Here is a 15820-nt window from a genome sequence, read left to right as displayed (position 1 = left end):
GATCCCCAGAGTAAACCCAGGTTATGTAACACAGCGTCTCACTTCAAATTGAGAACTCAACGGCTGGTCTATGACTGTAGAGCAGACGTGCCTCAAAAGGAATCACATAAAATATAACTTGGCCTTATTATTTATTATAAATTTCTAAAAGCTTTATTTCGTCTTACCATCTTGAATTAATTTTGTATTACTTCTGAGGCATATTTAAGTTTTTAATTGTTATAATAATTAGAAGTATTCTAAGTCTAATTCCAAATGACCTTCAACAGCACATCGTAAGGGCTGTTTCAAAAAGTAGTCGTTCTTTTGTTGGTCTTCCTGTTATTTATAAAAAAAAATATCCAGCCACCAATAAAAATTGGTGTAAATCGTGTCAGATCACGATTTCAATGCATCCGCCTCGTTGCTTTTTTCCACACTCCACAGAAACAACACCTCTCAAAGACTTTCTGTCTTTCCTTCCCCCCCAATTTACTGAGGCTGAACAACAGCTCAGTATGGTCCCATGTTTCCCAGAGGAGAGTCCTGTCCACTTGGGCTGGGAGACTGTCCTGTTCACAGGCCCTGGTGCGCTCACAGGGCATCATCAATAGAAACATGGGCAGCTCTTAACCCAAAGCTGACTGGCCTGGGAATTGTAATCCTGAGCAAAGTACCTGGGTAATGATGAGAAAATGCTTCCATGAGAACTCTGCAGCTAATGCTGGAGAGGCGGAGGGGTAAGATACTTAACACCGGACTTAAACCAAATGTTTAGGTTTCCGTCCAGCTTCCCAGTCAGGCTGACGGACCCTCTGTGCTTTGTCCTCGGACTGAGGAGAAAAGCCCTTTGAACTAAAATATCTTGGCACCAAGAATCCGCACACAGCTCCACTGTGGGTATGTTGGTGTGATGTACCGATGTGGGACTGCTAATGTGAAGTCCTGATTCAACTGAAGATGGGACAGTCGATTTTTCCGGAACTTCACTGGTTTATCACTTGGTTGGTTTATATGAGCCTTTCACAGACACTTTGTCTTTATACACACTTTAGACACTTTCACTTTATAGTTGCCGATATATACTGATGGGAAAATATTTATTTTATAGATTCGATATGAAGAAAAGATCTGCATTTATGTTTACATGAAAAATGTTAAATATTGTCACAGCGATTCAATCACATGTTCCGCTGGATTTAAACGTTTTTTTCATGATCATTTTTGGACGACTACTTGGGACACGGCCTTGGTGTTAGCTTGTTGGTATTATAAAGTGTCATTAGCCTTGTTCTTTTAGCGGAAATGTGTTAACAACCCTATAATTTTATCCCCTACATCCTCATTTTTTACGAATTGTGCCTTGAGCAACTCATCGTTCTAAACCCACAACCACTCTTCTTCCAGCCAAGTAATATATACAGCCTGAGCCTTAACAGAGCGGCGTATTATGCAGTCATTACCAACCATATATGACCATATAAAATGGAAGAAAGTCATTTATACACCGCTACACAGCCATGAATAAATATACAAGACACTCATGTTTCAACACACAAAGCAATTTTGCTGTATTGATGCAAAGCCCCAGCTGTGTTTTCATCCATATGCAGGCAGGCGACTGGATTGCACAGCCAAAAGGTGGCAGTATGATTTATAGATGTGATTGTTTGACTCTGACAGCAGCTGCAGAAAGCCTGCGTGAAATCCGATGGCAGCTACTGAACTGAGAAAGAGAACGTGTGTGTAAGAGAGCGATAGGGACCCGGAGAATGTGAATATAAAGATAGTACGATAGAGAGAGGATGAATGAACGAGACAGCAGGAAATACAAAGTATGAGCATGTGTTCGCAGGTGTAGTTCCTTTGTTTGGCCAGTCAGTAACATTCTTTCGGTTTCGCTGGTCTTGTAAACGTAGCATTTACCATCATCGAAACCAATCTTTCAAATATACAAGGTTTAGCACACAGTTCAATACTTGCATTTACCTCCGCTCCCAAGGGGTGTTTGTGAAGACTTGCCACTTTGATTACCCTTGATTATTCTCGTAACACTTTTCTGGTTTTGCTGATTGCTCCTCAGAAGCCATCACCACCAGGATGGCCAAGCCCTTAAAGGCCCATCGTATTTGTGCAGGTGTAAATGGTAACTGTATATCATGGTTTCTTCCCTAAACAGCCTATAATGGTGCATAATACTTAAAACGTAGAGTTCTAAAAACTAAATCCAGACGAAATTAAAAGTGATTTTCCCACATCGGAAATTCAAATGTCTAAGTCTACCGATCGCTTTGCGCTTGTCATGGCACAGTTACAATACGATCAATGCGTGAAGAGAAAGACCAAAGTGCACATGGGCCCGATGTGTGTTTAAATCCCCAGAGTTGCACTGAATACACTGGAGACCAACTGATTTGGGACATTTGCTGCCCCGTTTTTATCTGTAATCTTTTTGGTGTCACTGGGACGACACAGCCAGCGAAAGGTTGAGATAAAAGACTAGAAACCTCTGCATCAAAGGTCTGATGGAATGAAGCTAACGGACCCACGTGCTTCCTAGTTGGACAAAGATTTCACAATGGAAGACAACCCACCGGAGTCACAGAGATTAGCACCATGGAGTCAAATCACACAGACTAATATCTATATCTGCTATATATTGCATTCATTTCTTTTTCTAATCAGTTGACATTGAGTAGGATGATTGAGCACCCAACCGACCACCCCTCTGCTTAGCATAAAGAAGAGAATCCTGGTTTTATACTGACTCTCCTTCACTGAGCACATCCACGTGTCGGAGAAACTCGGGGTCATATATTGTCTGTGTCTAACATACAAATACCTGAAATTTCAGGCAGGGGTTTACTTGCGGCAACATGCAGACGGGACACCGGGCAAGACAGAAATATTACACTACTGCAAACTTGTAGCAACTTGTGACAGTAACAAAGACGCATCAGAAACAAAACAAACCTGTGCAGGTTCAACGGTTTTCTCTCATTTGATGGGTCAGAGGTGTTACGCAATCAGCAGTGATGTGTATAGGAACTCGGCCTAAATAGGCAGTGGATAGCTTAACTCACGTTGGAGCTTTGGTCTCACACACAAGACTTCTTCCTTCTTACACCTAACGTCTTCCTTTACTTCCTATGATTGAGATGGTCCCTAGAGGCCACCTAGGTCCGACTTGCACAGGCAACCTATGAGATTTTTATAAACGTTATGAATATGGAAGGGAGGGGTGATTTTGAAGCGTTGAGGCAGGATGGAGTGAGGAAGTGGACAAGATGGCCGCGAGTCGTGGCGTGGGCAGGTGATCAATATGTCAATGAGCAAACAGAGGCAAAAGGATTGAAAACAAACACTAAGAATTAAACCACAACAAAACGGCGCCGCTACGACCGCAGTGGGTTGTACAACAATCTGGCAAGGAGTGGTTGAAGAGCCGGGGTTTTATACTGGAGTTGATGAGCGGCCTGATGGAAGACAGGTGTGTAGCCTGGTGGTGGAGGGACGAGTCAGTCACAATTATAACGAAGCATAAATTAACACGTTTCAAAGGGAATATCATTTCCTGTGACATGTTTTTACTGGACTAAACATCTACAGGTCCCAAAATAAAATCATATGTTAGTGGTACAAATCATTCTCAGTTTGAAAAATGTCAACATTATCGTGAAACTTCAAGTTTAACGATATCCTTCAGTTGCAAGTTATTTCAGGCAGTCAACAAAAAGCACAACTTCTCTCATTCTCAGCCCAGCTTCTATATCATCCTGCCCGAACCTTCTCATTCTCCAACAGCTCGAAGCATTTTCTGTTGGTTGTCACTTACATGTTTCACAAAACCTACGACTGAGACTGTAACATAAATGCATTTATTGAATTGCACTGAATTATGTCATATTGCTTTCATATGTGCTACAGCAGCTGCGTATATATATTATTCTTATTTTAACTGTTAAAGGTTGCGAGGTTAAAACCAAACACAAACACTGTTGCATAATGGCCTGCAGGCAGATCAAAGTGTTTAAACAGTTGGCTCTGATCCAGTTATGCAAGAATTACATGTCACGTCTGGTGCAGAGGTGGAAAATCAACATACCTGAGTAGTCGCTCCACCATTCGCACACACTCGCGGATCGTCAGTGTTCGGCTCCGGCTCTTTTTCTTGGAGCAGTTTGGGGAATTTTCTCTTATATTGCTCCCTTCGCTCTCATTTGCTGCCTAATATGCTCTGAACACATACAGAGCTCTGACCCAAACGTAATTGCTCAAACAATTCAGTTCCACCTCCTCTCATGAGTAGTCTGATGAGCAGCGCTTGCACTTTAGTTAGATTGGATGACCGCGAGTGCTGCTGTATCACCATCTTGGGAAGGTCTCAGAACAGCTTTTTTTTTAACGAGCCATGTTGTATTATTGGATTTTTAAAGGTTGACGGACACTCAACGTGTTCTTTTTGTAAGAAGCAGGATGCAAAAAGGGTCTATCTTGTCAAATTAATGAATAGAAAACATGATTATACAAGCCAGTAAATTCTGGAAAGCAAACTGGATCGTGCAAAGTGGCATCTAACCGTTTAAAGACACGCTCAAAGGATAGTAAAACGCCTGTGGTCATAGTGAGGGGCAGTAAAAGCTCCAATAGGGGTAACAAACTTTCTGTCAGAGTTGAACACCTGTTTATTCAATATTGGAAGAGTACGAAGGGAAATGGTTTCAGAAGTGCCAGTCCAAGCACTTTCGATGTAGCATACTAGCATCTTCATTATGCCTGTGGTCCATCCAGACAACGCTCAACTTTGAACGGCTACTTGAGTACTTGACGGGTAAACCTATGTTTTAGCCATTTGAACAAATTACCCAGCGTCCATGGCTGCCTCACAAACAAGAACCATCAACCTGTTCAAATATTTCTTCCCCAACAAATAGCACATTGGGTAGAAATAGGAAATCACTTCCCAGTTGTGTTATCATTCCATATTTCCTTGTTTTGTATTTAAATTGTGTTTGTGATAACGATGTGCAGCAACTCTGAACTTTATTATTATCACATTGTTTTAAAAGGTCTCTCACCAACTCATTAACATCATAAATGTCCAATATGTCGCTCAACAAAGATTTAACCACACATTACATTGATTGAATTGAAACCTCAAGCCCCTCTCCTACTTACATTTACCATATATCCCAGTTAACGTTTATTCCGTTTAACATGGATTAACAAAGGCTAAAATGACATGCATTAGTTCTTTGATCATAGATATTCTAATGTAACAGAGCCATGAAATAAAGGTAATAAAAACCAGTTGTCTCATGAGGATGATGAAAGCAGCTCGTCCTCTGCATGTTAACACACGATCTAAGGGTAAAGGATGTTTTGTACTTTCAGGAGAGGTTCTGGGGTTTTGGCACTTCTCTTCCTCACAAACAGGTTTTTTTTGCATCCACTTTGTGTGTGAATCGGTGAGCGTGAGAGAGAGAGAGGGTGAGAGAGGATGGGTACCGTATAGGCTGCATCCTCAACCAACGGGAGCTGGCATTCCCATGAAGAGGGGGACGGGCGGAGGAGGAGGTGGGTGGGGGAGTAAAACGCCGTGGTGCGAGGTGAGGCTCAGCTCATTCAGTGGGATCGTTGAGCTGCGGTGCTCCTAGGATTTTACAGAGAAAATCCCTCCGTGTCGGTGTGTGAATCCGCTCCTGTCCTGGACCACCGCGCGCCCCGTGGCCCCACGTCTCCGAAGCGGATGCGACAAGACCCTGCGAGGGGACAAGACCAAAAACTTTTTATCACCGCAGTTTGCAACAAAGGTAAGAGGCAGTTTTTTATTTTTTATTTTTCTTATTATTTCAGTCTGCAAGCAGGAGATGAGAGACGCCGAGCGGTGGAGAGGATGACGCGTGGTGCGTCTTCATCAAAGCCTAATTTTGTTTTTATCGATCAGTTACAGGTCAATTAAAAAACACTGATTTCATCGAGAGGTTGTTTGCGCGTAAAAAAAACATTTCAGATTTCCAGTTGAGCAGCAGATCTTCCTCAAATTATCCACTGAGGGCTTTTTGCACATCAGTGAATTTCAGATTTGTTTTCATATTCTACACTTTATCATATAGATCATGATATAAAGGCTTAAAGGCTGCGGTGGAAAAGTCCAGGAGCGCAGAGCGTCAACATTACATTACAGGGCTGAACAAAAGAGCTGCAGTTACTCACACCTTTCTTCAGGTTTCTTCAGATTCAATTTATATGTATATTATGCATAACCTTTTTTCCCTCTGTCCACTACACCCCGACCAACAAGCAAATGTGCAGTTATGTCTCGGGGCAACACTTTCTTAATTCTCTTTCTTGTGCGTTTTTTAATTGTTTAAATTGCGCTTCAGCCAAACCTTGTGCGCCTCAGCCAAGCGCACAACATTTGTGTTTCACAGAGAAGAAGAAAGCTTTGGACTGAATTATCCTGCAGCAGCTTTTCTGTTAGAATCATTGCAACTTTTATGGACCAATTTGGCCAACAAGTTGTTTTGCACGAGTTTGCTTTGCTGCTCTTGTACAGATCACTAAAACAAGATTGGCATTATTTTGTCAGACTGTTCGTCTCTGACAGACGTGATGCTTTATCTTTTTATTATCTTCCCTCCTTTGAGGCTTTATTTAGTGGGGGTCTTCCACGGAATTCCATGTGTGTCCATGTGTTTTTGATTTTCCCAGAAAAAGCTCCACATCAAGGGGGCGCGTAAATTTTTCCCAGATAATGGTCAAAACATGGGAAAACAGAAATTCTTGCTACCACCACCACCCACCTCTTGAGCCAATCATTGCAGCCCCTTCCCTCCTTCATAAAACGCATGCACAAACACGCACACAGTTTCCCGATAGCACCATCAGCGTCGCCATGGAAACCGACTGTCTTGGCACCATCAGTTGATCGCCCTCAGCATTACTCTTGGCTTGTCACATGAAAAACGTGAACAGGGTGTGTGTGCAGACGCCTTCGTCAACTGTGTATCGATGATTGGTTGCAGGTTGAGGTTCCTGCAGGGAACAGATAAGGAGAAGATGTGAGGTTTTTTTTTTTCACTGGACATGTTGCCTCCCATGTAGGTGGTCCACGGTGGAGGGAACTGGCTGTACCATGTGTACTGTGTTGAAGGGATGTGATGTGAAGAGGCCTTGGCCTTCAGCGTAATTGCCGCGAGAGTCTGTAAAGGAAAGTGTCCATGCATCTAATGCGTTTTGTCCTTTTCCCACAGGCTGCTCTGCTACTGTACTGTGGCATTTGCTGCCTTTACATGAATGAGAGCGCACATACGCTGAAAGGCAGGATGAGTCATTTGAAAGAAAAACGCATGTCTTTTTTTAAATCTTAAATAAGGATAGTACATGCTGCCGTCACAGCCAATTCACACACATGAGATTTTACATCAATGGGAGTGTTTGGCCACATTATGCACATAATTTGCATTTGTTCACAGAGGAGAGCATCATTAGTGAAGGGGAATTCATGCAGCGACTTTTATCTGGGCGTGCTACATTAATCCTTTTTACCTGCGCTTGTCAGGAAATAATAGAAAACAAATTCTTTTCCCTGGATGTTTTGTCATGTGCCTTCTTCTTTCTAATGTTCCTCTTAACATTTTGTGACGTTCACAGTTCAAACAGCTTCCTGATTAATTCAGGCTGTTGAATCAATTGGAGGAATTTAAGTCAAGATATATGTAATGATACTTTTTCTTTATAGACGATGTGAGCTTTAATATATGAACACCTTATTAAGGAAACTCACTGATGGATGAAAATTAAGTTTAAATTAATTTTGTGATATCACTATTTGAATATGTTTGTGACAGTAAACATGGATTGTAAGAATAAGAAATAAGAAAATAAGAAAGGACCAACCTTTCATGCACAAACACACACACACACACACACACACACACACACGCACACACACGCACACGCACAGGCACACGCACACGCACACGCACACGCACACGCACACGCACTTACAGGCTGTCACATGCCCAGACTAGAGCCTGCAGCGTCGCCTTTCTCCAAGTGGAAGTGAAATTTGTCAAAATCATATTTCTCAGAACGTGTTATGTTAACCATCTGTGCAGACGCTCCTTTAATTAGGGTAGTTGCTCAGGGTACTCAGGGCAGAGGAGATGTTTACATGGATGTGTGTTGTGTGAGCATGTCTTTGTTCTGCAAGGCACACACGCACACACACATACCAATGCACATACACACACACACATACACACACATGCACACACATAGGGGGAGGGTAGTTGTGTAGATAATAAGTCAGGGGTAAATAATAAAGAGAGGAAAAGGAAGTAACAGCACACTGGCCCAAAAAAAATCAATATGCTGATCAACTGACAGCTTCTCCATTGACTGTGAAAATTACATTTCTACCAATCGATCTCGACTGGTTTTTATGGACTGGTTTGAGTGGTGTGTTGTGCTTGAGAGTTATTATTATTATTATTATTAGAAGACGAACGCTCTGGATGGATTTGTGTGGGATACTCATGTGATGAGTGGTAATGGGAGACCAGATGGCAAATGAGCCATCACCAGCGAGCAGGAATGATGATTAAAAGAAAATTGCATTTACACTGCTGCAGAGTAAGCTGGAAGATTAATTGAATACTTTAGGATTTTCACATGTAATGGAGAGAATGTGGCTTTATGGTTTTATTTTTTATAGCAAGACATCGTTATGTTTTTAATATAAGACCTGAGAGGCTGCAGATAGGGCCTCGTCTATTTCCCTCTTTGTGTTCTGGTTTCGTGCACTGCTCCATAATGTTATTCAGTGCTGTTTAGCACCCCGGAAAAACAATGAAACCCTTGAACAATGTGGAAACACTTCGTCTTCTGCCAGATAAACTGAGATTTTACACTGCCAGAAGTGTTGGAGAGAGCGGGGGAGTAACACCAAGATGTGGGAGTGACGGAAAGTGAAGAAGACGAGGAGGACAGACAGTAAAAGATAGACCTCTCTCTGTTGTTCGAAGGAGATAAATGGCCAAAGGATGGAGTGAGGGAGTGTGTGAGTGAAGAGGGTAGAGGCTGGGGCAGCGTCTCCGCTCCTTGATGTGTCTCCGTGAGCTCTGCCAGTGCACGAGGGAGTGAAGAAGGGGCCGCACACGCAGCCCGGGGGTGCAGCACATGTCACCTGTCCAAGCGCTGGCCAAGTCAAACCTCTCGTGTCACTGCCGAGAGAGTGATGTAGATAGAGGGTGAGAAAAAAAAAGGAGGCGGAGAAGACGCTGGCAAAGGTGATGGAATTCAAAGGGCAGGAGCTGGGTAAAAGATGGAAGACAGGAAACAGGTGACAGGGGAGGCATCTAGCAATATGTTAGTGCGTCCCCGAGTGTGTGTGGGTGTCCTTGTGCGTCCATTCATGGAACTCCTCTATGCCTTGCTGGCAGTCTGTGGCATCCAGTGCTTGAGTAATCCTCCTGGGAACACGCTGAAGCTGCCAAAGTGCCATCCAGTTCCTCTTTTCACTCTTTACCACCCTCATGCTCGTCCGTCTCTGTCTCTTCTTTTCTCACTCTCTCAATACTCCTCTTTTTCTTCCCTTAGCTGTTCCTTTCACTTCCTCAGTCCTCCCCAATTACTTTAATATCTCCTCCTTCAATTCTGCACCTGATTTACCCGCTCTCTTTGCTCGCCGGACCTTGGATCGTTATCCGTCTCCTCTTCATCACTGTGATCCCGGTGTGAATCTTCCCACTATGAGGGATTCATGCTTGTTTTTGTTTAGTTTTTTTGCTCCTGTAGTCCTGCCTATAGAATCAGTGTACCAGTTCTCAGAGAGCTGAACAGAGTGAGGCCTTTCCCATGGGTTGACCAAACAAAGAGCCTGGCTCCCTTCACTTCTGTATGACTGCACAGGAACAGAAACACAGGCATTCAGCAGCGAGTCTGCTGCTGGGCGGCAGAGCGATAGATCTCTGCTGGCCGTGGTCGAGGCATTTCTTCAGATTTTGCTATGAGACAGCAGCAGTCATTAAACTGCCCAGACAATCTGGAAGGGAAGGAGCAGAACCTCCCAAAGTGGAAGCACGTGTGTTTATCATTGAATGGACTCTTTTCAGCTATTAATCTGGTTTGCTTTTTAATAACATCTTATTTGCAATCCATTTTCATGTGTTCTAAGGATTATTCCACGTGCTGTCATGTCATGACATCTGTCGTGGGATGAAAACCCAGAGAACACATTCATACATTTAGTTGAGTTGACTTTGCTAAAGATATTGTTTGGAAACTTTGTGAGTCTGATGAGCTCATAGGTCAGAACAGAAATGGACAATAATCCACAAATCATAAAAACATAGATCAGCTGCAGCATGAAAAGTTGTGTTATATACATATTGTAATACAGAAAAAACATTGAATAATTGCAGTAGAATGAAAGCAACTATTCAATTAAAGAATAAACGTACAATTTTCAATCGCAACCAAAATGATTTAAATTTATTCTAATTCAGATGTATGAATCTGAAATGATTTCAATGTTCTGGTAATTAATCATGTATAAAGTTGAACTAACAAATGTCTGTGTTGCCAGTGCAAACAACATGTGGGAATTTCGTGTTGGTTCCTGTCCGGTAGACACAGGTCAGAGGTCATGGTAACTGTGTAATGAACAGCCTGTCAGGTCCACATCTTAAAGAAATGTACATTGATTTTCAAAGCTAAGAGACGAGTGTGAGGCAAACACATCCTGAAAAACAGTGTGAACTCCTCTGATCATTTTTTTTACACATTTCTGAGAAATGTATTTTCACTATGACTCAGATTCAGTTGCTTCTCAGCGTTAACGTTGGACATTAACATTCTCATACTGGCTGGGGGGCCCCAGAGGGGACTGAGTCAGTGTTTACTGGTACAGTGATGGCCTCATCCCACCCACCGCTCCACCACTGCCACTGTCCTCCGAAAACCCCAAAACACCCACATCCCATTGGCACCCGCTACGTCGGAATTCAGGTCAGCAGGGGGAGTCACGGAATTGCTCCGAGAGTGAACGGGAAGCAGGGGTCGGACTGGGGGGTCGTTTTTGTGTTGTTGTTTTTTTTCCCTTTCTCTTGGCACCAAAGACCATGCCAGTGAGAACAATCAGCCCACTGTGCGGCAACAAAAGAATCATAATTAAAGCACATTGAGTGAGTCGTTCAAAACAAATAGACGACTTCATCTGCAGATTCAGTCTGACGGATTTGCACCGTGTTATAAGGTGTGTGTGTGTGTGTGTGTGTCATCGCTCTGTAAACATTATGGCTCAAGACACACAAAAAATTATATCCAGGGTTGAACTGGGAAAGAAAATCAGACTTCTGCGATTGGACGACACGTGACTGGCAAGCGAGCCCAGCGCCTGAATGACAGGATGGTCCACCGGCCCACCAGTATGACGGCCCACTTGACAGTCAACCCCACCCACCCATGTGGGGGCCCACTGGGATTTGTCCCGATCCTCAGTCTGACATTTCAATATAAATCAATAAATCTCTAACCTTTTTACTTTCATTTAAATTCTAGAAAAATATTCTGGATCTTTGACTGGATCATATCACCAGAATATGCTTAAGAATAAATTAAGGACGACTGAAAGATTGAGTTGCCGTGGATGTTTGTCTCCTCGCATCCTTTTCCTTTTCTAGAGCAAAGCTTTTATGACAGTTTCATAATGAGGATAATGGGGGGGGGGGATCAGCGAAAGGGGAATAAAGAGGATGAATAGGAAAAAGGAGGATTGGATAATGCCTCGAGGTTCCATATGGTGGCAAAGATGTAGCTGGATATTACTTTCACATATGATCCTCCTGCTGTATCCGCTGAATGTGAAGGTGACTGGGAACCATACACGCATGAAAACCCTTAAGTTAAAATCACCAACTTCACTCACTACCTCTCCCCCATCTCCCCCACCTTCCTCTTCCTTTGCCCCTTTTTTTTTTCTACTATTCCACAAATCCTCAATTAAGTGCGTAATGGGCCCCTGAGGCAGGTTTGTGTGCCTCTTTGTTCGGCTCCAGGGGCATCGGTCGGCATTAATGTTCCTCTTGAGTATGTAAATAGCCCCGAGCTGTGGGAGCACTGAGCGGAGCTGCCACTTGTCCGCTTAATCTCAGAGAGCTCCATCACTTTTCGGGGACGTTTTCTGGAGCCAAACACGGGACATGCATGAGAACTTGGGTGAAAAAAGAAGAAAACACAATGCCCACACTCGGAGGAGTAACATCAGCACCCACGTCCACCTCCCACTTCTTCCGGAACCCCCCCCACCTTTTTTATTGGGTCTCTCTCGCTTTCACTCTCTTTTTCTCTCCCCCCTCCTGATTCCCTCAGGACCTCTCACCCCCCCTCCCCTTCTCTCCCCCAAAACTGCCAGTGGCCCCTCACCCCCTCCCCACACATGCCCGACCAATCCCCCTCCTGCTTGTGTGCTGCTCCCCACTGCTCGGCCTATCCCGTCCCAACGAGGAGCCCAGCTGATGGACCCTGCCTTCGAGTTGTGTTTACCTCACCCACTCGTCCAGCAGAACACACAACAATCCCCTTCATTGCCTGTTTGTTAGCCCCCTTTTCAGACCTAAAAGAGGAGGGGGGCGTGTGTGTGTGTGTATGTGTGGAGGGGATGGCAGGGGTGGGGGGGGTTACAAAAACAAAAACGGAGGAAACAATTAAATTGCCCCTCCTCCCCATGAACCCTGTGCGAGCGGTTTCCCAGCTCGAGGTTCTGTGAACTAACTTGGAGGCCTGTAAAGTGGCCCATTATTCTGGTCGGGGTGGCGTGTTCCAAGAGCGGCTCGCCTCAATGGCTGATTAACACAGAGAGGGTTTTGTTTGAGGGTTTTGGCTCCCCACATTATGCACTGGTTAATTAGGAGCTCTATCTATCCATCTATCTATCATCCCTCGATTATACAATCGTTATATCTATCTATCTATCTATCTATCTATCTATCTATCTATCTATCTATCATCCATCGATTATACAATCGTCATATCTTTCTATTTATCTGTCCGTTCGCCTGTCCATCCATCCATCCATCTATCTATCTATCTATCTATCTATCTATCTGTCTATCTGTCTGTCTGTCTGTCTGTCTGTCTGTCTGTCTGTCTGTCTATCTATCTATCTATCTATCTATCTATCTATCTATCTATCTATCTATCCATCATCCGGTAAACAGGAACGTTTTTACCACATAATATTATGTTGTGTCTTTGCATTGAGCGAAGACTTTGAATTTGCCTCATGTGTGAATTAAATAGATTATTGTTGACGTTTGCTGTCAACTTAAATTAATTTAGTTTAATTAATTTATATATTCATTTATTTCTCACTGTACAGTCTCCTGCTCCTGCAGCAGGATCCTGTCTTCACTGGGAATCCTGGTTCCTCTTATAATAGGAGGATTACAATGGACAAGGATTTCGGAGGGAATTTGTGTTTTACGCCTTCAATCTCCACTATAGGGGGGTTTACCCTCCTCTGAGCGGCCCTAGATCAGTGAGCTCTGGGGATTTGGCTGCGTCGGGGATCAAGCAGTGGAAATGTGTCAGAAATACTCCTGCCCAGATCTTCTGACAAGACTGCGAGTATAGGCAGGCTGTCAGAATTAGGTGAGCGTGTTTGCTCTCAACGGCATTCCAGTGCTGCATGTGACTGAAGAAATATTTACATAGCTTGACAAAGTATGCCGCGAATAATGACACAGGAAGAAAAACAACGAGCTGAGGAGTCGCAGGGGCCCCCCCGGTGGCTTTTCACATGTAACAGCAGTCAGTAATAGGAAACAGTTAGCTCCCATTTTCACAGGATTTTAAGAATTCTGAGGAAAACACAGAATAGACGTGGTTCTGAAAGAACAGAGGCAGTGAGATGGTCCTGAAAGGAAAGCAGATGTAAAGAGAGGAGAAGCTTCACATCCTTCATGTTACAGAACAGACTGGAGTTTAGATTCTAAATAAACAAAAGTTACTGTTTCAACACAAATCAGAAATGTATCTTACAACATTTTTCTGTATATTCGCGTCAGGCATCAATGAATTTGTTGATATTAATTCTGTTTGCCTGTCTCTGTTTGCTGGACCCAGACCCCACCAGGTTTTCATACAGGTCCAAGGGTTTTGTTGGTGCCCTGTGTGCTTTGGTGCGTAGAAACAAGACGAAACAAGACGAAGACCCAGTTCGAAATATCTGCCTTTACTGAAATTGTGTTGTCCATCAGACAAGTGTGTGTGTGTGACCAAGAGGGAGAAACAGGGAGAAGCTGAGGGAGAGACAGTGAGAGAGAGAGAGAGAGAGAATTTGTAATGAGGAAGAGAGAGTGAGACACTGACAGCTCTGTCACACTTCCCCGCTTTCCTGATCCGCCTCTTGTTGGGTTCTGGTCAGATCCTTGACGCGCTGTGTTTTCTTCAGTGCAGATGCACAGATGAGGAGTTTTCAGCTGTTTAATGATCTTACCTTACACAAAATGTGTGTTCATCATCACCTCAGGCCATGTCTGCATATGTTTCAGCTTCTGTCTACAGTAATGAGCATAGCATGACATCCAACCAGTAAATACCATATGGCACATATCCAAGAAGCACTGGAGTTCAAGCACTACACTATAAAATTGGTTGTAGTGAATATCTCAGAAATGATGTTAGAGAAAGTATTCAGTATATTTTGTGGCACAAGGGTGCGATAACTTAAATATACAGCTAATATACTTTTAGTAAATATGCCTTAGCACATAAATTAGCATGATATTCAAATTCACACTTTCACACCTTTATAGAAATTATCTAATTAACTGGCCAATTTCCCCCCAGTGGAATTAATAACAGATCTTATCTTAAGGTAATTACTACATTTTAAACTCTTTTATTTTCTTAACCATATGAGCTGACACACTGGCTGTTAAATGAGCTTTGTGTGTGTATGTGTGTGTGTGCGTGCATGTGTGTGTGTATATGCATGTGTGTTCAGGAATGCCCTTCCTGTCTACACTGCAGGGTGGTGTGAGGAGAGCGGGGCACGGACACTGTTGCGGGCTGTGCTCAGTCCCTACAGACCCCCAGGGTTTAATTAGTGAGAGAACATCCATCCTCCTTAGTCGTCTTATTGGCAAATCCTGAGTGGGACTGTAACCCCGCCCTCACCTCCCCGCAGATACCACGGGACTGGACCAGCAGAGATTTATGGCCGCAGACGACAGTGCAATATTTTGCGCGCGTGCCTGCAACATTTGTTGTGCTCGCACTAATGTTAGCCGGGGGGGCACAGTGAGAGTATTTGCACGTATCGTCTACACACATTTAAATTTGAGAGTGTGGCAGGTGAGTCTAGCGATGTATGAAACGTGGTTTGTGCAGTAATCCCATTTTCCCAGGGACAGCTGCCCAACACAGATGTCGGCTCCTCATGTATCCACAGATAACCTGGAAACACGGGAGCTTGTCGTATCACTATAGAGACCGTCTCACTCACCACTTTGATTTCCAATTGATTTCTTTAATCGGACCTTCGCTCCAACCCTGATTTCCTTGTGTGTTTGCCATTTCATTCCTTTGTCTCCATGTTTATACCTTCATCAGCCACACCTTCCCTTTTTCCACCCTCCCCCCTTTTCCCTCCACCCTTCCCCCATACATTGTTACATATCTATCCGTTTCATCCCTCCCACCCTTTCCCTCCATCGACTATACATCTCTCTGCCTCTGTCATCCCTTTCTCAGCAATGTAACGGGTATGCCATCGCGGTGGTTGTAGTAGGGGGTGGGGGTGGTCTTGCCTTATAGGCTGATTTAATGA

This window comes from Hippoglossus stenolepis, chromosome 5 (genome assembly GCF_022539355.2).
Source record: "Hippoglossus stenolepis isolate QCI-W04-F060 chromosome 5, HSTE1.2, whole genome shotgun sequence".
NCBI lineage: Eukaryota > Metazoa > Chordata > Actinopteri > Pleuronectiformes > Pleuronectidae > Hippoglossus > Hippoglossus stenolepis.
Note: the sequence above shows the minus strand (reverse complement) of the source record.